The sequence below is a fragment of the Chamaea fasciata genome, unplaced genomic scaffold, assembly GCF_029207755.1.
Source record: "Chamaea fasciata isolate MVZ Bird 193981 ecotype frontalis unplaced genomic scaffold, bChaFas1.0.hap1 SCAF_18, whole genome shotgun sequence".
In the NCBI taxonomy this organism is placed as follows: Eukaryota; Metazoa; Chordata; class Aves; order Passeriformes; family Sylviidae; genus Chamaea; species Chamaea fasciata.
The window spans coordinates 7,647,263-7,668,184 of NW_027094103.1; the positions used below are offsets into that span (position 1 = coordinate 7,647,263).

Genomic DNA, 20,922 nt, shown 5'->3' on the forward strand with positions numbered 1-20,922 from the left:
TTGTATATATATTTCTTCTTGTTGAAAGGTGCACCAGAAGGGTCATCCAAAGGAATTAACAAAAGCAAACAGTCCACATGGGAAAGGATGCCTCTGCTTGAAACAGCATCTCTGAATCAATCATGCCTTTCCTTCCACCGAGGCAATTTCGTGTTTTCAATAGAAGGCAGACGTACAGTGGTTTTGTTTCCCCCCAGCATCAAATGGCATTCCATACAATGATATTCATCATGTTATAACTCTAGGTGAATGATAATGGATCAGAGGGAATGAAAACAGATGGATGTTAAAACAGACAATTCCCTGCCACAAACCTGGGAGCCCTCCGCTGCTGCCTAGTCCATTCATTCGGTGGATAATTGTATTAGGCGTTCCAACAATAGAGAGGCCTTCTTCATTAATCCTGAATTTACTGAAAAGAAGCTTTGCAGACTATAGCTCTTTCGGTGCTTAGACAACATCAGGGAAAATTTACCACAGACTTAAATGTCCAAAACTCAACTGGATAGAAACTTGCACAGAGAATTCCAAAAGCAAGAGAGATGGGCAAGTGAGGCCAGGGGACGGGACATCCCAGGTAGGCAGGGGACATGAATGCCTTTGGAGCACAGCTGCAGCTCAGGTGATGCCAAGGAAATTCATTGAAAGGCTTTCCCCTGGCTGGAGTGCAGGCGCAGCTGAACTTATCAATATTGGAGGTGGGTGTGAGCTGATTGTCCCTTTCCTGCCCCCAGCTCGCCACATGAGCCAGTGGATGCCAATCCCTGCCATGTGATGGGGCACAACCGTTCTGTAACCCTGGTCTGCATCAGGTGACTGGGGCTAAGCAATACAGATCAAGTCTCTTACCAGCTGTCCTGTGAGTCAGACCTTGATTACAATATTGACATTAACATTTTAATCACATGCATGCTGCTGCGGATTTTAATGACAAACTTGCTGTGCCTTTGCCTTTTGAGGATCAGAAATTAGACCCTCATTCATAGCTGGAATGAGTGTGGCATCAGAGCAGCAGCAACCACTGCAGTAAACATGGCATTGCTCTCGCCACGAGCCTGCCCCTGGACATTAACCTTGCTGGCACTGAGCACCTCGCTGGAGCAGGGACTTTGTTCTCAATTACTCTGTTCCTGTGTCTGGGGCAGTACTGGAAGTTATGAAGAAGGAGAAAGGCGGTGCTTTTGTATTCTCTGCAGCCTGAGGCAATGTGAAAATCCACCCAGTCCCTGTGTAACTATCATTTTCGATTCCCAGGTACTTTAATCAGGGCAGAGTAATCCAGAGACATTTCCTTCATCCAGTGGAGGTGGAAGCAGGGTTGCTCCTGTACTTTTTCTGCCCAGTGCCATCAGAGCGAGGCAAAGAAAATTCAACGCAAATGAGAATCTTGCCCCAAATCTGCGTTGTTCCTCTCACCCCAGACATGCTCCACAATCTGTTGCAAATGCTGCAAGCTGAGTCTGCGAGGCTTTGCTTTGTTAAAGACTGTCATGTCCAAGGTGGAAGGACAACCAAAAGGTCACAATAAATAAACTGAATACAGAATTGCTTAAGGCAATAAAAGGAGACCACAGACTTTCATTACAGCTCTGACATGCACCAGGAGACACTTCAGGATGTTAAATAAGCTGAGGTTTGTGTCAATGGGCTTAGTTGTTTTCTGTTGTTTCTTTCCCTGCTACGACAATAGTTTGCCAAAACAATCAGGCCTTAACTGCTTGGTATCCGTTTCACAAACATCGGCTGCCTTTATCACTTGCTTCATCATGGTCATTTGCACTGAAAATACATAATCACTGTCAGAGTACAAAGAATCATTACGAATAATTAGTTACTTCCAATATGGCAAGTCAGTCTCATAAATCTTGAATATTTGGCTTTGGTTTTGGAAAGAGATTCCTTAATGGCTACACTTGTGAGACTCTGTTAATTGATATAAAATTGTATTCAAAATTAAATTTGTTTAAACAGATCTAAATCACCCCAATAAATCAGCTTCAGCCTATCTGCTCTAAGGGTTCAAGTACACTTTTTTTTTTTTTTTTTTTTTTTGCCTTTGGGAGAAACTGTGAGCTTGCAATCAATGCTCAGAGAGCTGGAAATGACCCTCCCCTCATTGACTAATTGCTTCCATATGCTGACATGGGGTGATTTTGCTGGTCAGAGGAGTCATAAAAGGAGGGGGTGGAAGGTGCAGCCCCTCTGCCTTGCCTAGCCCAGCCCAGCCGCTCTGGGGCACTCAGCCTTCCTGCCAGGCAGGTGTGTGAGGAGCGGGGGCTTCTGTCCCAGTTCACCTCGCAGCCAGGGTGGGAGGGAGGAACTGCCTGCCCCTGTTCTGCGTGGGCAAAGGAGAGGGGCTTTTAATAGGAAAGAAGGAGTTTAAGTCTATCTGTTATAGTCAGATATTGAGGGTTTATGCTATTATAGGTAAAGGCAGTGTGAATGGTGGTTCTTAGGATGCTTTTTTTCCTTCTTTAGAGAAACTGTCTTTTTCATCTGATATCATGGGTGCAAGAAGGTGAGAGTTAATAACAATAGTTTAATTTTACTTGACTGTATAGACTCTATTTAGCTCCTGAAATTGTTTCAGGACAGGATGTTATTATCTTTATCCTTGCTTTAAACCACAGACGTGGAGCTCGAGAGACAAAAGCCCAGTGTTCCTCTCCTGTAATGTCTTTTTAGTAGGTTGTATTCCTCACCTAGGCAGCAGTGAGCCCAAACTCTTCCTGTGATCCTGTGTGGTAAAAATCTGTTGGAAGAATTCCTTATTTGCATCCTGCCTGTTATCTTAAGTATCTCTCCAATTTTTTTTTTCTTCTCTTCCAGAGATTCTTTCCTACCTACTTCATCTCAGCAAAACTTTCCCCACCCCTCTCACAGCTGGGTCTGTATTTTCTGCCTGTCTGATCTCCCTGGGCTGGCAAGTGTGGAATCCTCTGGGTGTGGGTAAGTTTAGTGCTGGGGCGCCTGGGATTTGCATGGTGTGGGGAGGCTTTGGGGGGCTCTGAGCTCCTCTTGCCTCACCTGGGAAAAGCCAGAGCACCGTGTCTGCTGTCAAGCCCTGCAGAGCAGTGATGGTCAGCTAATGCTGTGTCTTGCTTGGCTAGGGATGCTTAAATCCTGTTGGGCTCAGTCATCTATTTAATGATTCTTTTGCTTGCCTTTAGAATGCTGTGAGTGCATGACCGCTGTCCTCACCACTTGGTGTGTTGCAGTGCAGGGTGTTTAGGGGTGAATAAAAGTGACAATCTTTTCAGTTTTATTAGGTAAAACTGCTGGAAGTGTTAGACGTTTTCCTCAGGTAGCAGTTGCTTTTGTTTCCAAGTGTCTTGTAGGTTGTGCTCAATTTACTCTTAAATTTGCTAAAGCAATGAGTTTCATTTTAATCCCTCAGCGCATATTATTAATCAGCTAATGCTACAAAGAAAAAAATATTTGAAATTCACGAATGAACAACAAAGAACCCTCACCCACCCACCTTGGGAGACCTGAAGATTAAGACTGTAAGTATGGTTTTGTGTTCTAAGCCTGGAAAGTGAGGGGAGAGCTAGTAAGAACTGATTCAGAGAAGGTATATTTGGCAGTCTACAACTTGCAGACCTCTCCTAATAAAGGCTGGCAGGGTGTGCAAATGGAGCTTAACACATGGTCGTGATAAACAGGTGCTGAAACATTTCTGCAGCATTTCTTCCACTAATATTTTGTCTCTTTAAAGCAATCATCAGGAAGTTGTGTCATCTTAATTACAGAATCTGGGAGTGAGCTATTTACTAGTAGCTGTATAACTTGTTAATAAAGGCTTCCCTGCAGTGGGATTTTGGCTCTCTGTGTAGCAGCAGCAGGCTAAGCGCTGAGGGAGGCTGGCAAAATCACGATGATACATGATTTACACTGGGTCAAGTTACTGTTCGTGGCAAGTAGATGAGCTGGACAAGTGTTAAACAGGGCTTCACCTTCACTGCTGTCCATGGCTATGATGGGAAATTTATTCCCGGAATGGATGAGGCTTAACTAATTACTGCACAGTTGTGTGTCCTGATGCCTTTGGGTCACCAGACCAACTTTGCACGAGCCAAATCAGAAGTGGATTAAGAGACAGAAGAATGTAATTGTCAAAAAGATTGGCTTGACTGCCTGGAATCGTTTTGCAAAGAGAAAGGTAGAACTGGAAGTTAGATGAAAGGGAAACAGGAAAAGATGGGAATGGCTCTGTTAGAGTGAGTGTGTAATAAGGGCTGAATTATTCTTAACACAGAGAATTTTTGCATGTACCTCATACTATTGCTAATCTTTTGTTGTCCTTCATCTGATTCACTGATTTAATTTCACTTCTGCAAATGAAGTAAGGAGCCTCAGTTTATTGAGGGGGCTGTGAGGGCCTTTGGAAGGGAATGTATTGAATTTCAGAAAGCATTTTACAAGAAAGTAGCCTGCCACAGTCTTGTGCTGTAGGACTTCCTTTGGAAGCATATATTTCTCCCCCATAAGTCTTTTGAACAGTTTTATACCACACATGTTTCAAGAGAATTAAATCAATAACAATCTGTACCTTTCTAACCTGAAATGCAAGCTCTGCACGGCAGGAGATCAAGCTATGCAATTAACTGTTGTCCTTTCAAAGGAATTCTGACAGATATTTATAGTTTACTGTATTCCATTTTCCTGCCATTGGAATATAACAGTGCAACTGAATGCAGCTGACTGGAACTATGAAATAATTATAGCAATAACTATTTTCTTCTCTACTGGGGAAATCTTGTAAAGTGCTGCATGTGGGAACTGCTGATGTTCTTGCCCCTCAAAATCCGGTCCTTACCTCCAGTTTATCGTGCATCCCTGGCTAAGTCACCCAAGAGAGAGTTTTTGTTCCATTACCTTCAGCTTTTTCTAAAGTCATGTTCTGAATCTCACGTTCATCTCGATGTGGAATGAATCAACACTGTGGAAATAAATGCACTTTAAAAAGCTTTCTATATTTGTGCATGGACAGTGTATGCAGTAGAAAGACCTCTCTGTAGTAAAATAAGTCATATCTTTGTGGGGGAGTTTGGAGCAGTCTATTAAGAGGAAACTATGCAATATTACCAGAAGTGAATAGATTGGCATTTGACTGCTAAGCACTTTGCAAATTTCGATATAAAGGCACTTATTTTATACCCTGAGCTGTCACTGTAACTTATGTGCTCGTGCTGGTGACTTAGTAGCATAATGACAGGCCATTGTTACTGAGCTAATTAGTTTTAAGCAATCTTTCCTAACAGTATGCTCGAGGATGACATTCATTTGCTGCAAACTTATGAGACGTTGATGCATCAGGAAAATAGTGATGCTGAATCTTTGAGTTACCTCTCTTGCTGGCTCACTGTGAGTGTCTTACCAGGGGATAGTTGCTGTGTTGGACACTTTAGATGCCTCTTGCCAGTAGTAACACCCTTAGCTACTGTACTTAAAACTAAGGGCTCTAAGCTTCCAGCTTTAGGGCTGTAAACCTGCAGAGGAACCCTGTAGCTTCCAACATATGGTGGGATCTAATCGTTGCTCTGCTACATGGCCATTTTCTATCACTCTGGTTTGAATGTGTGCAGGTGCTTCCCAGGACCTTGCAAACCAGAATCAGATACATCTGGTGCTTTGGGGAGCAGTGTGGTAGGGGATTGTGGTGTCATTTTAAAAACCCACAAGTTCAGGGTAGGATAAGTAGAAGTGGAAAATGCTCTTCAAAGAAAGTATTGGAATCCTTTTCCTATCAATGTTCACCAAGGTATAGTAAAGAAGTGTCCAGATGCCCTCTGCCTTTACCCACATGGACTGGGCATGAAGTTAACCACTCCTTCCAACATGAAAAGAATGAGAATAGGGAAGAGAAACTGTCCTCACTTCATTCTCACAGGTGGCACCAACAGCTTGTGGCTGTTGAGTAATACCACATTGTGCAGCTGCCTTAGAAACTGGTGGTACTGAGTCATTCCCAGGTAATAATTTTGTTGTGGAGTCCCCCCAACTTATATTAAGACTGGGTGGATAAGCAGTGGTACTGTAACAGGAGGAAAAATTCAACCATCAGCCTCTCCCACGTTTGCATTTCCTGGAACTGCTGTCATAAATGGGAAGTCCACCAGAAGGAAAGAAGTGAAGGAAATGGAGAAAGTCTTCTAAACTAACCAGACCTGGGAGCTCCTCATGTTTTTCCATTAGAGGCTGTGGAATGCAGCTGTGTGACCCTACGGTGTAGTAAAGCCTGACTCTGCACCCCAACCTGCGTTACTCAGCTTCTGGAAGTTTACTTCTGTGCATAGAGAGCAGATTTGGGGTTTGTGCACAGGGAGCTGGTGTGTGCATGCAGATCAATACCAGAGCTGAGAACTCTCCTCCTGAGAGGCCTGCAACAAACAGTACATTATTTATGTGCTCCTCTCCTGTTTCCCTGTGCCTTATGTAAATACTAATCAAGATGAAATTGGACTCAGCCACGTCTAATTTTGACTTTGGTTTATTTTGGCAATATCCAAGCAGAAATCAGTCTAATGGTCTTTTAGGGGGGTCTCGGAGGTTTTCTAAGGCTTTGCATGGGTTTAAGGCAGAGTCCCTGTGTAGGCTCATAGCTGACTGTTGGAATCCCAAGAGCTGGTGCTCTGTTGTTCCTAAGCCTTGCCCTCTTCTTTGCCTACAACAGGAATGTGAAAAATACCATGTCCTGTCCAGCCACTGCCCTCTGACCACAGCTGACGTTACTCATTCTGATAAGGAGCAGCAGGTTTTATTCCGTTTATCCAACATTTGTTAGCTTTGCATCCTCTCCCCCACCTCCCTGAGTTTTTCTCTTCATGTTCATGACTCTCTGTGTGTTTTTATTCCAGTTCAGCTGGGAACAGGGGATTTCTCTGGGAATGTTTCACAGTTTTCAATTTGTTTTGTGGTTTCAGCAGTCTAGTGTTGGTTGTTCGTGTTTACTTACTTACAGCACCGCTGTATTTTTTCACCTGTCTGTAGATCAGGGGAAAAAAAGGTGCTTTGCTGGCAGTGTTGCCAGCCAAAGTCTCTTGTTCTTATGTGGTGAGAGCTGGGGCGCTGCAAGGCTGCCGTGATGTGCATGGGTGTGCCTGCTGAGCAGGGCAGCTATTAGTTCTGTGCATGATGATGGTTTCTGTGATGTGCATGACTTTCTCTGTTGGGAAATGAACTGTGAACACCTACTCATTTTTCATAGGCCAAATTACAGTGCTGTTTCAGCTTTCTGAATTGCCTACACCTCAAAAAGAACGTCCCTAGGATCCTTTAGTGCAATAGTAATGAAATAGCTGGGGCTGAGCAGCTCTTCTGTTAGCAGGAGCCACCTCTATAAATTTAGCCATTTGCTTTCTGCCTGGCAGACTTCTGATGCACTTGATGTACTTCTTCACCCTTTTATTTTTTTGCACTTGGGGTAGCCTTTGTGTGCTTGTTGCTCAAGCTTTAACTCTGATTAAACTAAAGGAAGAGATTTTGGAGTCAGTGAAATTTTGCTTAGGCTTCTGTGTCACTCCGAAAAGCTCAAAGGCAGCAGCTTAGGGAAAACAAATTAAAGTAGACGTTACTTTTTCTTTTTCGTGGGGGAAGGGGAAAAGCATCACCAGTAGCATGGCTGCTAAAATAGATAATAAAGATTCAGACCTTGGAAACAAAGGACCGCAGCTCTCAAAGAATTCATCCCCGAGTTGGAATTCCTATGCTTCCACACTTGCACCTTTGGATGATCATTAAATTCTGTTTGTGCTTTCTAATCTAAGGGTTCCCCAGTGGTACTTAACAGCTCAAATATTTGTGCATGAGGTTTTTTTATTTCCTTCTCTTCTAGTTTTGGGGTTATTCTTGATTTGGTCTAGCCAGGAAAAAAAAAAAAGATACTTAGTGGATCTTTTGACTCTCAAGGTAGCAGTACATGGCCAATAATAAACTTGTAGTGGAGCAGAGCCCAGCAGATGGAGGGGACAGGGCCCTTGATGAAATGGGAGCTGTGGGATCTGTCTCATCAAACAACTGTCAGAGCTGTCTTCCCTCTCCAGGATGACCATGGAGAATTCATGCAGTCCCTTCTCCCAGGGAATCAGGTGTGTGTCTGCATACAAAGATGCCTTCAGTCTCTCTCTGATTTTCCTAACGTTACATCACAGCCTGTGTGTATACACAGCTGTCTTTTGTTGTCTGCAGAAAATAAAAATCCATTTTTCCTCAATGCTCTGAGGTTTGGACACTGTAGTCAAAACTGTGGAAGGTTTTCCTTAAAATGAAGCTTTCCGATGCAGCAGGACAGAAAGAATACTGCCAGACAGTCAATTTGAGCTTCAGAGCTGTGCTGGTACTTAGAAGTGCAATCCATCAGGTCCTCTGATCTACAAGTCTGGCTGAAATCTTGCAGCCGTCAGCATGACATTGCTCCCAGTCACATCAAGTGTGACGAATTGCTAATAGATGTTTTGAAAGGAGAACTTAAATTAGCTTCCCAAAATTCACCTCAAGAATACAGGATCTGTCTACAGCTTGGGCGTTAAGGTGTGATTTTAGCCCGTTTTGATAAATCACTAACACCTGTGGATTGTTTCTTTATTTTTTCCCCTCTCCCCATCCCCAAGCTGCAGTTTTAACTCGTGTTTAGCTGGCCGTTAACCAATCCTGTGTTCTGCTGGAGCAGACAGACTGTGTTGGCAGGTAACTAAGATCAGAAGGAAAACTTAGATACGTTTCTTTCTTCTTGGTGGCTGTGACTTTCAGTTCAGAGCAAAGGCAGGCGTTTAAAAGGATGTAATGTGGATGCTGTAGGATGTGTGTAGGTCTCACGTCAGCTCCGATTAACTTCGCTTGTACACGGAGTTCAAAGTGAACTGCCACGTGATCAGCAGGATGAACTCAGCCATTCGGTCATCCTGAGCAGGGAAAAAAGCGTGTTCTGATTCTGGGCTCCTCCTGAGAGGGCAGAGGATGTTCATAACGTGCTTCCTTCAAAGCAGAAAGAATTCGAGTCAGCATCTGCTGAGGGTAGAGTTCCTCGCTGAGGCAAAGTTGCTCAGCTTTATGCGGAGAAGCTGCCCCTGAAAAACAAATGAGGATGAAAAAGGTGATCCTCCAAAAAGTGGAATGAATATGGAAAAGCAAATTTCCAGAGAGGGTGGATGGAGGGATTTAGCTGTGCTGCTGCGTTTCGTATGTTGCCCATGTCCCAGACTTGCGTTCCAAGCACGTGTGCCCAAGTGTCCATTATATGCCAGCCGTTTCCTTGCCTCAGTTGTCTTTTCCCCCTCATTTGGATTGCCAGTTCAGCAGGGAGCAGCTGCAGGGCACAGTAGGACAGAGTGCTGGAACTCATTTTTGAGTACCTGTTTTATGCTTTGTGAGAGCAGCTGGAGAGAAGGGATAAATTACTATAAATTGCCAGTCTATGCAAAAAGGTGTTTGCATAAATTATTGGAGAGCCCACTTGAACTTGTTGAGCAGTGCTCCCACCAGCATTAAGAGGTCGCTTAACCCTCTGTGCGGCCCTGCTGCGGAGCCCAGTCATGCATTGCAGAATTCAATGAGTTCCACCATTTTTCTTCTGAGCATTGCCCAGAACTGATGCAAAGTGACATCTGACAGCACAGGCAAAGCAGTGACAATGCTCCGAGACACTAATAATAGCTGTAGAGCTAGAGCAGTTTCTCTCTATCCTTATTTTTTATTAGATTCTCCCACCACCCCCCCCCCCTTGGTGAGGAAATGTTGTCATCCCTGGCACAGTTTATCCTTGGAAACCACCTTTGCTGAGCCATTTAATCACAAGGCTGGCTGCACGGTGGAGTCAATGTGCTTGGAATGCTCCCACCATAATCTCTTTAAAGAGCAGCTGATACCTCATTGAGAACTTTGAAAAAAAGACCCACATTCCTCTTGGGTGATCCTTGCCAGAAGTTAGGAGCAGTGAGGGGTGCTGACGGGGAGAGGCTGAATCATCTCTGGAACAGCGTGGCAGCAAACACCCCTAGAAAAGCAGGCTGCAAATCCTGTGCAGGCTCCTTCTCTTCCCCCCTCCATTTCCTTTGTTACTAAGGAGATTTACATTGAAACAAGCTCTGCAGGAATCCTCAGGTTCCTTGCAAGGGGATCTTAATATTTCTACTCCTTTATAATTAGTAAAAGAGAGAGGATATTAGAAAGGCTTCCTGTGAGGGATTCTTGGCGCCAAGTTACAGTAAAAAGGGAAAAATTATGAGTAGCCCTCAAAACCTCAATTGTGTGGCTGTGGTCAATTTGATGGGAACCCAAAGGCAATCCCAGGGGCAGAGCAGTAATGTGAGTTGCTTCACTAGGACAGAAGTAGATCAGTCTTTGTTACTGTTTTTGTATTTCGGTTTCGTGATTTCCTGCTGTAGTTTCTTGTTCCTTGCACTCTTACCTATTGCTGAAGGTTATTTATCTTCTTATCTATTTATCTGTTATTTCTCTTCTGTTTAACTGTTGGACTCGATGGTCTTAAAGGTCTTTTCCAACCTACACAGTTCCGTGATTTTTTTATCACCTTGCTGTACCAAAATCAGCTGCAAGGCTGCAAAGGGCAAATGAGGTTCCAGGATGCCTGGATTTATTTGGAGAGTCAGGTGTTTTTGATCAGTGCTCCATGGATAGGGAAGACAAGGAACAGTGATTTGTTTTGTTTTGTAGTGCCAGAATTACAGGGAGGAATGGATGCCTAAGGAGGACCTTTAGGAAGAATTCAGGCACCTCTATCCTAAAGGATAATCCTGACTGCTCCCGCCGACTTCAGTAAGCAGCTGAGTATCACCACCAAGAGGGTTCCTGAGGTACTTAGAGCTCTCCTCTGCATGTCTAGAATTATCCAAGTCTTGTTGATGCTGAACTGCTCAAATCTGATCTCTCTCCTAAGCCCTGTCAAGATTAACAAGCCGGGCTTTCTGCTGCCTCCTGCGAGGCCGTGCTGGTGGCACGGGCAGAGCACGCCCGTGGCAGGGCTCTGCACCACCAGCACAGACAGCTGCTATTTACATTCCAGAGCAGGGGAAGAGTCAGGGACATCCTGCTGCTATAAAATAGCACTGAATATTAAATGGCAAACAAGGAGTGTTTGTATGAGCAATGGGGGTTTGTCCAGTCCAGTGTGCTCCTCCACTGCAGCAATCTTGGCAGACCTTTTTCATTTTTGCTTTGTGATATCCTCATCTCTCCCATCTTCCTGATATCCCTGTTGCCGTTTCCCTCTACCTCTGGCATCTTTATGCGTCTCTGCCATGTGCCTGTTGTCTTCCCATAGCCCCTACATTTTGCTGTGGCATAGCTTCTCCTTTCTCCTGTGGCCTCTGGCTACTGCTGGGAGGGATAAAACCCAGTGGCTTGAGGGTGGGTTGTTAGGAGCAGTATCTGTGCTGGGCAATGTTGATATCCTGTGTGTGTCACTTAGAGAAGTTCTGCAAGAAAGGGAGTGCTGAGCAGTGTTCCACTGCCATCTGTCTGAGTCCACATGGCCCTGGGAGGTCTGGAGTTTCTTTAAAACTAAAGCTGTCTAAAGTAACTTTGATGCAAGGTATAAATTGACAGAATTTAGTGCTTGAGGTGGGCAAGATGGAAAATGCTTTGAGAATGGAATTGTTGGAGATTCTGCAGTGTGAAGGTGAATGGAAAGAAAGCACAGAGAAGAGAGGAATTGGTAGGTTCCTGTAAAAGAGCAGTTGAAATCTTAGAATGATAGTTTCCTCCCACCTCAGCCCCCTTCTCATCTGCTGGCATCTTAGTGTGTATTCAGCAAGCTAACAGCATCAGGTCCTCTTTCACCTTGGCAGCACCACTGGTGACACTGTTATACACCTCTATGGTTACTGATTCTTTTTGCCAAGTGTTCCACACCAGTATTTTTTTCCTATGTTGATTATGCAGAATCTTCTGACCTTTAGAAATATGGCACTTCTGACTGCTGCAGTGGAAACCAGCCTTTCCGTTTCCATCTCTCCTCAATTCCCAGGGCATTGCTATAAAACACACTTTTTTTTTTTTTTCCCCCCTTCCAATGTATTATATTCTTGTAGATTTAACCCTCAGGAAATCAACATCTGGTACCAATTATTTTCTTTAGCTGAGGTAGCTGAATCTCCTGCCTTACAGCAGTGAAGGTCTAGAATTCCTTTAGCATGGGGGAGTCCATCAGGAAAAGGCAGAAGCTTTCTGTGAGACAAGGACATTGGCACACGTCCCAGCACCTGTTGGTAGCACAAAGGGGTATGTTACGGGCTGGGCTGTACAATCCCAGGGTAAAGAAACACCACGAGGCCATTAAACACCCACTTTAAATTGCACCTTTGATCAAATTCCTCAGCAAAGGCAGCATCGCTGTGCAGTCCTGTGTTTGTGCTTTGCAGATTACATCCCCAGATGTACGAACTCTCTGGAGACCAGAGGGGAAGGAATGTCATGCACACAATAGAGCTGGAAAAACCTTCTGTCTTAATGGTGTCCCATCAAATCTTATCTGATAACCTCTCCTTTTGAAAGTATGTGGAAAGCCAAAAATAAGAACAAAGCAAACCGTAGACACAGACTTGCCCTGACCTGTCTTCTGGGCTGTATCTCTGTGGAGCTCTCCTTGCTTGCTCTACTTGTCTTGTTGTGACCTCTCTCTCTCATCTTGCTATCAAACTCACTTGCTGGTGTGAGAAGCTCCCCCTCCCTTCCTCCTTTCCAGCCTCTCCTGTTTGTAGCAGCCTCCTCATGCTTGCCTGCCTTATCCACTTTGTCTTATATTTTCAGCAGAGATTAGAAATAGCTTTTCTTCTGACTCTCAAAGTTCTGAATTCCTCTATCTTCCAGCCACTGCTTATCTTGCTGCTATATTTTTAAACTCTAATACACTCTAGGATATGGTTGTCATCAGGGACACTCGAACAAAGTAAAAGTAGTGTAGCAACCTTCCAAAATTCTCAGCAAAAGTGCTTTGACAAAAGAAGAAAGTTCAAGGCATAAAAATCTATATCTGTATTTTTTAGTTGTTGAATTGTGACAACATATGATAGTAGAATTATTTTGGAGCATGTTAACTGCATTCAACCTCTGCCTGGGATATCCACAGCTGCTTTAGTGGTAAAATCCATTCTGTCCTGACCCATCATGTATTGTATCACTTCTCGTTTGAGGCCTCTGTGGCACTGGGAAGTTTGCAGTAGCTCATTACCAGCAGTGTGGAAGGTGAAGGATCGGTGTTAGCCCAGTCTCTCTGAGTGCACAGATGAGGTGCCCAAGCAGAAGGAGGAAGCATGGCTTGTAGCTGGTATCAGACCAGGGAAATGACCTCTGACTTCCCCATCCCAGCTAGCAGCAAAGGCTGTGGGCCATCCTTCCTCTCCTCTGGGGTTCCCTCCGAAGATGAGGTGTGAGATTCTTATCTATGTGCTTGCTATCAGTGAATCCCTTGAATGCTTTGAACTTAATGAAAAGGCCCTGAAACACCTTAGTTTTCAGAGTCTAAAGAAGAGAAGTACCAGATCTTACTGTCCTTCAGCTGAGGAGGTTGCAAACTGTTTGTCTTACAGGCTATTGAAAGTTTTGCCCTAAAACCTTGGGCTGGCACTCCTGTGGCTTTGGAAGCTCTCACTGAATACAGACTCAGGTGCTTTCCATTTAAAACTTTCTGCTTGGTCCGTAAGACCCCTTTGTGTTTTACCTCAAATGAGGGCCTGTCAGGCATTGTGGAGGTAGTAAATAACAATTTCCTTTCTTACTACTGCCCACTTGGGATCATGAGTTGCCATATTCTGAGCAAGGTTATTTTCTTTCTCTTTGGTTTGCTGAATTATACTTGCCCTGAAGACAGCTCTAAGATACATATCTACCTTTTGACATGATGCCCTTGCAGTCTCTGACGTTCATTTTCACATTGCAGTGCCCACAGCTGTTTTCAGGAACCCTGTCATTTTTCTAGGACTGGAGCATTAGTAGTGTGCAGCACAGTGTCTCCACTCTAAATTGTTTACAAGACCATTTTGCTGTCTCTCCCCTTTAAGTCAAGTCTTGTGCTCGTTGTGGGTTCATCTCTCTCATTTCAGGAGGCATTATTACCTTCTTTATGGAAGCAAAATATTTTAAAACGTGAAACTTGGCTGTTGAAGAATGGCAACGAGGTTGTGGCCTCTGTGGTGTCTGGGCACCTAAAGAGCACTTCCCTTCCTCCGTGGGGGAGGATGCCCAGTGCCTGCTCCAAAACTGGCAGTTCCTAACTGAACAAGGGCCAAAATTCCACCTGATGTTGACCCTGCAGCTCCAGTGACGATTCAACAAATTGCTTCTAATGCTGTGTCTATTTACTAGGAAATTAATTACTTTTTTTTTCCTAACTGGTTTTATTTTAGGGATGGTTGCTTTGCCATCGGGGAGGGGAAAAATCAAAGGAAGAGGCACATGATTTCTGCTTCTTCTGAAATCACAGTTTTGTTATGCTGAATAGCTGCAAACTATTTGCATTACAATGTACTGTAAATAGGAGATGCCACCAACTGAAGTGTAAACTGAGCAAAATGTGGGGAGCTCTCAGCGCAACCGAATTTAAATGGTTTGAGCTGAGATTGGACAGAACTCCAAGGTGAGAACACGAGGTGCTGGGTTTTGGGTCTCTGATAAACCCTGTGGTCAGCAAAAGTCCTTACCCTAAGACACCCAGATGATCTTAATTTTCAATATAAGTAATGTAATGTGTGTGGTATAGGTGCCAAAACTGTCAGGCAAAGAGGATGGGAGGGAATATGAAACCCTGTAGAACAGGATTAGGCAGGATTAAAGTCTAAAATGATCATGCTGCACCGGGTAGCAGATATTGCCACAGCCAACTCAGTAAAACTCAGTGGGACACTTGACATTGCACATTTTCAAGCAGCAAGTCTTAAATCTATATTTATATATAGATATTCATGTGGAATCTTCTGCACTCAGTCTGGTGGGAACAGGAACATGACACAGCTTCAGGTGCTGGCTTAGGGGAATAAAGCACAGGCTGCTGCCTTGCAGGGACAGATCTCTGCTAGGAAAATGGAAAGCAACTGAATGATGTATGTAATTATGTTTGTTTGGAGGGCTATGTATTTTCTACAAACCCACTGAGAATCCCTTAAACCTGAGATTAAAACTAGCTATGGATATATTTTTAACAACAGTTGTCTATATATAATTATATGTACATACATAGCAGTTGGTGTAATGGCTGCCTGTTCAACAGTCCAAAGCACATAAACATTTACCTTTATAAATTAAATCACGTACTTAAGTGCTTTACTGGACAGGGAATTACTTAAGCATTTTGCTAAAACGTTGGGCTGAGTCAGGTTGGAATAAATTGAGTTCTTCCCATCTCACTGTTGGTATGAAACTGCTCACCTTAGTGCTGGCCAGTGTCAGAAAGGTGTTCCAGAGATGTGTTCTCTCATCAGCACTGTGTGTCACCAGCTCCGTGTCCATGCTGCTGGAGCTTTGGCAGTGTGGGAGGATCAGGATGCGGGATCTGTGCAGCAGAGCTGGTTGCAGTCTGGAGCTCCTAACCCGCTGCTCTTCAAGGCTTTGCATCAAACAGATCTTTGAACTGTTGCAGGCTCCAGCCCTGCCAGCCCCTAACCATGAGGTAACCGTTTGCTAGGCCCAATATGAGTCATAGATGGGGAGGATATTTCTGGTTTCCAATTAAAAAGAAAGAAATGGTGAAGCTCATAATCATGAGCAAAAGGTCTCGGTGCAGTAATGGGAACCAGCTGGTGTGGCAGGCCATTGCAGGCTCAAATCTGTCTTTGTTCAAAACGTGGCCCCGCCATTATCACGGTTGGAAACAATCCTTGGTGCTGACACAGTAATGACAGCTTCATGTTTTAGACACATCTAATGGCACTAAGTCCTGATCTTAGCCAGCATTTATCAAGATAAGTGAGCCAGTCAGGCAAGAGCATGGTGGGCTGACTGTACTCCTTTTGATAACGATGTGCGTGTTTCCTCTCTTGGAAGAATAATGAACAGAATATGACTGTCAAAATATTTCTCTCTGGAGAGATTCCAAAATAACTGACACTTACATGAGCTCAGTACCATCAGCACTGTGAGCTTCCTCACAAACCTGGGAGAAGTGGAGCTGTGACCAAGAGATGTGAGGATTTATCCTCAAAGCCTGGCAGAATTGTTTTCTCACAACTCCCTGTAGTTCCTACTTGCAATCGGACCTCTCTTAGGAACAGCTTCACTTGCATGGACACTGACTGAGATGATCCTTTAAAAGGACAATCCTGGTGATTTCAATGAGGTTGGTTCTCAGGTAACACTGTCTTACACTCGCTTTATCTGGAATTTTCGCTAGAATTATCCAATCCAGCAGAGCATCAGGCCCTGCAAGTTCAACTTTTTAATTCTGGGATTTTCCTTCCTAATCTGACTGGGAAATAGCTCAGCTAATGACTTGTCTGCAGAAATAGAGTGCATGCACAGACTCATGCAGAGCTTAATGTGCTTGTCTGGTGCAGACAAGCCCCCTCTTCAGCTCCTTGCCTTTGAGAATTTGGGGAAGTACATCTCAGCCAGCAAAGAGCCTGCTTCGAGGAGCAGTGGTTGTTTTAGGCAGGATCCATTAAAAAGGCATGGCTGGGAATTTGGAAGGCATTACTGAGGGTGCTGGTGAGCTTGTGTCTAACCCAAAGAGGAGAGCTGGGGGTGTTTGGAGTCAGCTGGCTCTGTGCTGTGCTCGCAGAGGGGTGCTCTGGGCATCACTGTGCAGTAACAGCAGAGGAAGCCCCAGCAATGCCGCAGCACAGGTCAGGGCTGGAATGTGGGCACAAAGGGCTCTCCCTGCACAGCAGGTCAGGTCATGCTGCTGATTAAATGTGTCCTGCCAAGCTGTCACAGCGCTCCCCAGCCTGGGCAGCAGGGAGTTTAGGAGAACAGGGTTTGCAAGACTGGATTAAGGTGAGTTTATTCGCTTTTGTTTCTTTCAGATGTAGATTTGTCCCCGTTAGGCTGTGGTGAGCTTGCTTTTTGCAGTCAGCAAAGGGCTGACACTCATGCTGATGGAGTGACTCTTGTATTTTTGCTGACCTCTGTTCCATGCTATTCACTGTAGTTTTCATGAATTTTCTGTATGGGCAGCCAAGAAAGTGTCTTGTGGCTGGGGTTACGGGGTGTGTGTTTGTGTGTGCCTGTCAACTTCTCAGTTGCCAAAGTCTCCCTTTTCCTGAGCGTTTCAGGGTTGTCTGGGGGATGCTGAAGATGACCTGGGCAGCAGTAAAATAGTATTTATAGAGCTATGTATTTGTGAAGGTGGCTGTGGTTTTCTAGGTAAATAGTTGCTGGATTATGCAAAATACTGTGTATGCCCATCAAAATCCTCTTGTCATGGGGAATATCTCCCACACAGTTCTGTAGAGCGCTTCTTTTTAAGTGCTGGTGGTAAACCTGTGATGCTACGTTAGGTTTTTTATAGCTTGCAAAGGTCCCTGATTGATTTTCAACGCCTTTATTTCCACAGCAATAAGGTTTTACATACTAAGATGTGGGGAGGATTAAAAAAAAAATATTCACAGGATGTTGAACGTGTTTCAGAACCCGATCCTAAGTGTCTGTCCTTCAAAGGCTCTCAGCCTGGGTGTGGGTAAACTAACCAGATGAGAGGTGGAAAGTTTGTACATTCTCAAGTAAGGGATCACCTAATTCCCTCAAAGATGAGATAATTTGAGTGAATTCCCTGATAAACCTGGCTCACACTGGCAGCAGAGCTTGGCCATGCCTTGCTGTTCCATCAGTTCAAACACCAGTTGCTCCAGCACTCCCTGAACTGCCATTTCACGTTATTTCTGTGCACTGGCAGGGCAGGGCAGAGCTAAGGGGCTAATTGGGTGTGTGGGAGAAAGGCTCTGGTGATGTGGGTTCAGTCCTGGTGCTCCTGCTGCCCAGCCTCAGCCAGCCCCAGCTGTGCTGTTCTGCACTGTCCACTCAGGCTGGAAACCCCCCCAGCAGAACGGAAGAGAACACCTGATGGGATACAAGTGACAGCGGTGACCCAGAACCCACCCCAGGAATTGTCCTCACCAGTTGAATTTCAGAGATCTGCAAAGCCTTGATGAAGTTTAATGGGCTGTGGGTGGTTTTGTCATTTGCATAGCAGACATCGTTATTGGGGATATTTCCTCCTATATCTCACAGCAGCCTGTTGGAAGACTGGAGTCCAGCCTGGCTCTCTCAGAGCTCCTGAGTAAACAAACAAGCATGCATCCTACTTAAAAAAACAGACTGGCAATTAAAAAAGACATCTTGCGTTGTGCAAACAGGAAGGGCTGTAAAACACACTTTGCAGGGAGTCGGTGGAAATGCATTCAGCCTGGTTTATAATCACAGCACAATGAAATACCCAGAACATAAATAGCAAGAAATCAATTTTCCTTAGAAAAAGTAAAATAAAGAACATTAAATGATCATTTGACTAGATAACTGCAGTTTACTTGGTGGTATAACTGTCATCTTGCCTGTGCACAATAATGGAATTAATGCAGAGGGGGTACGGTTTAGATGTCTCCTTCTTTACAGTGACAATAACTCCCTTGTTTTCTCTAGTGAGTAGATGTTTATATTCTAATTTTGTCTCCGCAGGCTACACAGAGCCTTAAACTTGCAAAAGGGATTTGTGAGCAGCCTGCTTGTCAAGAACAAATACTAGTCAAAAGAAATGTGTGACTTACTGACCCTGGGTTCGCTGAACCTTCATCTTGATGCTTCCGTAGCACTGAGGAATCGGCTTCTCTGAAAATTAAAGTTCCCAATTTAGAATAGAAGCTCCAACAAAGGACCTGTGTGGCTTTACAAATACACATCGATTAGAGGACTTTGGAAGAGCTTTGTTAGAAGAGTGGAATTATGAAAAGCAAATGTTTGAGAGGTAAGAAACTGATTGAGGTCAAAGTTGATGAAAACCAGACTTTTGAAAATAGAGAATTTCTTATTTGCATTTTGGCTAAAAATCTTTACTCTTTGTCTTTACCTGTTATGTTATTCATTTGGAGATACTGTGACAGTGTCAGGCTGCTCTATTCATCTTGCCAAGATGGTGATGTGCTGTGGGGAGAGGTGATAACTTTCAGGAAGACTCTCTTTTGGTGTGTGCCCAATATTTGTTTTGTGTTATCCAGTTCAAATTAGTTTGTTGCATCTTCCAAGTTTTTTATGAGCTTACAGAAATATTTCAAATTCCAACCCCTAATGTCTATGTTTAATAATTACAAAGCCATGACATCTTTTTTTTCTTTTCTGTTCCTGAAGAAACATCTTTCAAGAAACCAGCCAAAGATTTCTATGCAATGTCAAGGTTCTAGTGCTAACTTGGTGCTCAAACTTTTTGCGGGTTCAAAACTATGCCTCTTTCCAAGGCACCAAGATGAATCTTTATGCTAAGATGAAATTTATAACAGATCAGTAGTTCCTATGCAGAACTATGCAGAGGAAGTGCATTCTTCCTCTGCAGAGCAGTGTATTTGTGCACATGTGTGGCCACGATGTGGATGTGTTAAATACTTCTGTTATGTGTGTACATATCCACAAAACCTGACAGAATGCTATTTAAAAGCATATAGATAATAAACTTGCATATGCTTTTCATATGCTCAGGAAATGTCTTCTGTGTGGATGGTAGTTAACTTTTAAAAATCGATTCACTACATTGGTTCCAAGGTTTTAATGCCTACATATTTTACCTGTTTAATTACAGAAATATTTGTATGATGAGAACTCAGAAAACCGAGACCTCGTTTTGCTTACCCCATAATCTGCAGTTTGCTTTGATGATAGTATGTCATAATTCCTTCTGGGTGCCAGTCAAAACAAAGACTTTGCCCTGTACACAAGCAGTTCTTGTTTGGATGGTTTTGGGATTTTGAAATGTGGAGTAAAATCCAAGACAGATTATTTCCCTTCCCATAGCTGAATAAGGATAAGGCTGAAAGTGTTAAGAATCTTCAGGCTTAAAGTAACAGAGGATTCAATCCCCTTGACTCAGTGCCACTGTGACGCTGGGCTGCATCATGGATAGCTTGAAAGCAAAAGTAGGAGGGGAAAAAAACTTTCAAAACCTTTAAAACTGTCAACTTCTTGCTGAAAGAGGATTCTTCAAATGCTGTTATCAATATTTTGAAGCTTCTAGTGTTGGGTAACATTTTAGAAGTACTCGTATTTTCAGTAATATTTTCATATTTGTTTTTAAACTACCCTACCACTGTGACTTGAATTAATAGGGTGCTGGGTTGTCCCATTATCATCTTGTTGTAATGATACTGTTGAATTACGTGACTTAAACTGCAGTTGTACTTATGTGCACTCACACCTTTCTGGCTAGAAGAAAACTTCAATTTGACTTTTGAAACTTAGATGGCTGGACAAAACAAAGCACTCCATGGAATCACAGATCACAAAACCTGACAGTCAATACTGTGAAATGCCATTTCCATGACTTCTTCATGACTCTGGTTCACTGCTGGGGCTGATTACTGCCTGTCTCTGTGCTCCTGCTGGAGGATCAGTTGTCTGAGCCTGAGATTATGCTCATGTTTAAAGACAAGCTCAAGGTTTTGGATTTGGGATATCAATTAGAAGGCAAGGAGGAGGGAAACATGTTTAACTGTGAAGTTGGAGGGCAGCCATTTTCTCTGTGTGTGTGTTCCCAAAGCAGTCCAGGGTCAGCTCCAGCATGGGCTGGGGTAGGGCTGCCAGACCAGAGCCTTTATCCCATGGTCTTCCTCTTCTGCCTCACTGCAGCTTTCCTCAGGCAGCAGTTGGACGTTCTCTGTCATACCTTGACAGTCAGTGCTTTCATTTGTCCTCGCTTGTCTGGAAAACAGGGGTGATTCTTATTTTCTGATTTGGTTGAAAAGGCTCCATAGTTATCAGGATTAGCTATTCCTT

At 43.8% G+C, this 20,922-nt stretch overlaps 1 long non-coding RNA gene across 2 annotated transcripts; it reads left to right on the forward strand.

The window, feature by feature from the left end:
• Positions 1-2,183: 2,183 nt before the first annotated feature.
• Positions 2,184-19,640, forward strand: LOC136298902 (uncharacterized). Of its 2 annotated transcripts, XR_010723406.1 has the most exons (5): positions 2,184-2,259; positions 2,479-2,518; positions 2,830-2,949; positions 3,398-3,506; positions 18,622-19,640. It is a non-coding gene; the product is annotated as an uncharacterized lncRNA (long non-coding RNA). The 2 variants fall into 2 exon arrangements; XR_010723407.1 differs by lacking the exon at positions 2,479-2,518 and having other exon boundaries at positions 2,187-2,259.
• The last annotated feature ends 1,282 nt before the right edge of the window (positions 19,641-20,922 follow it).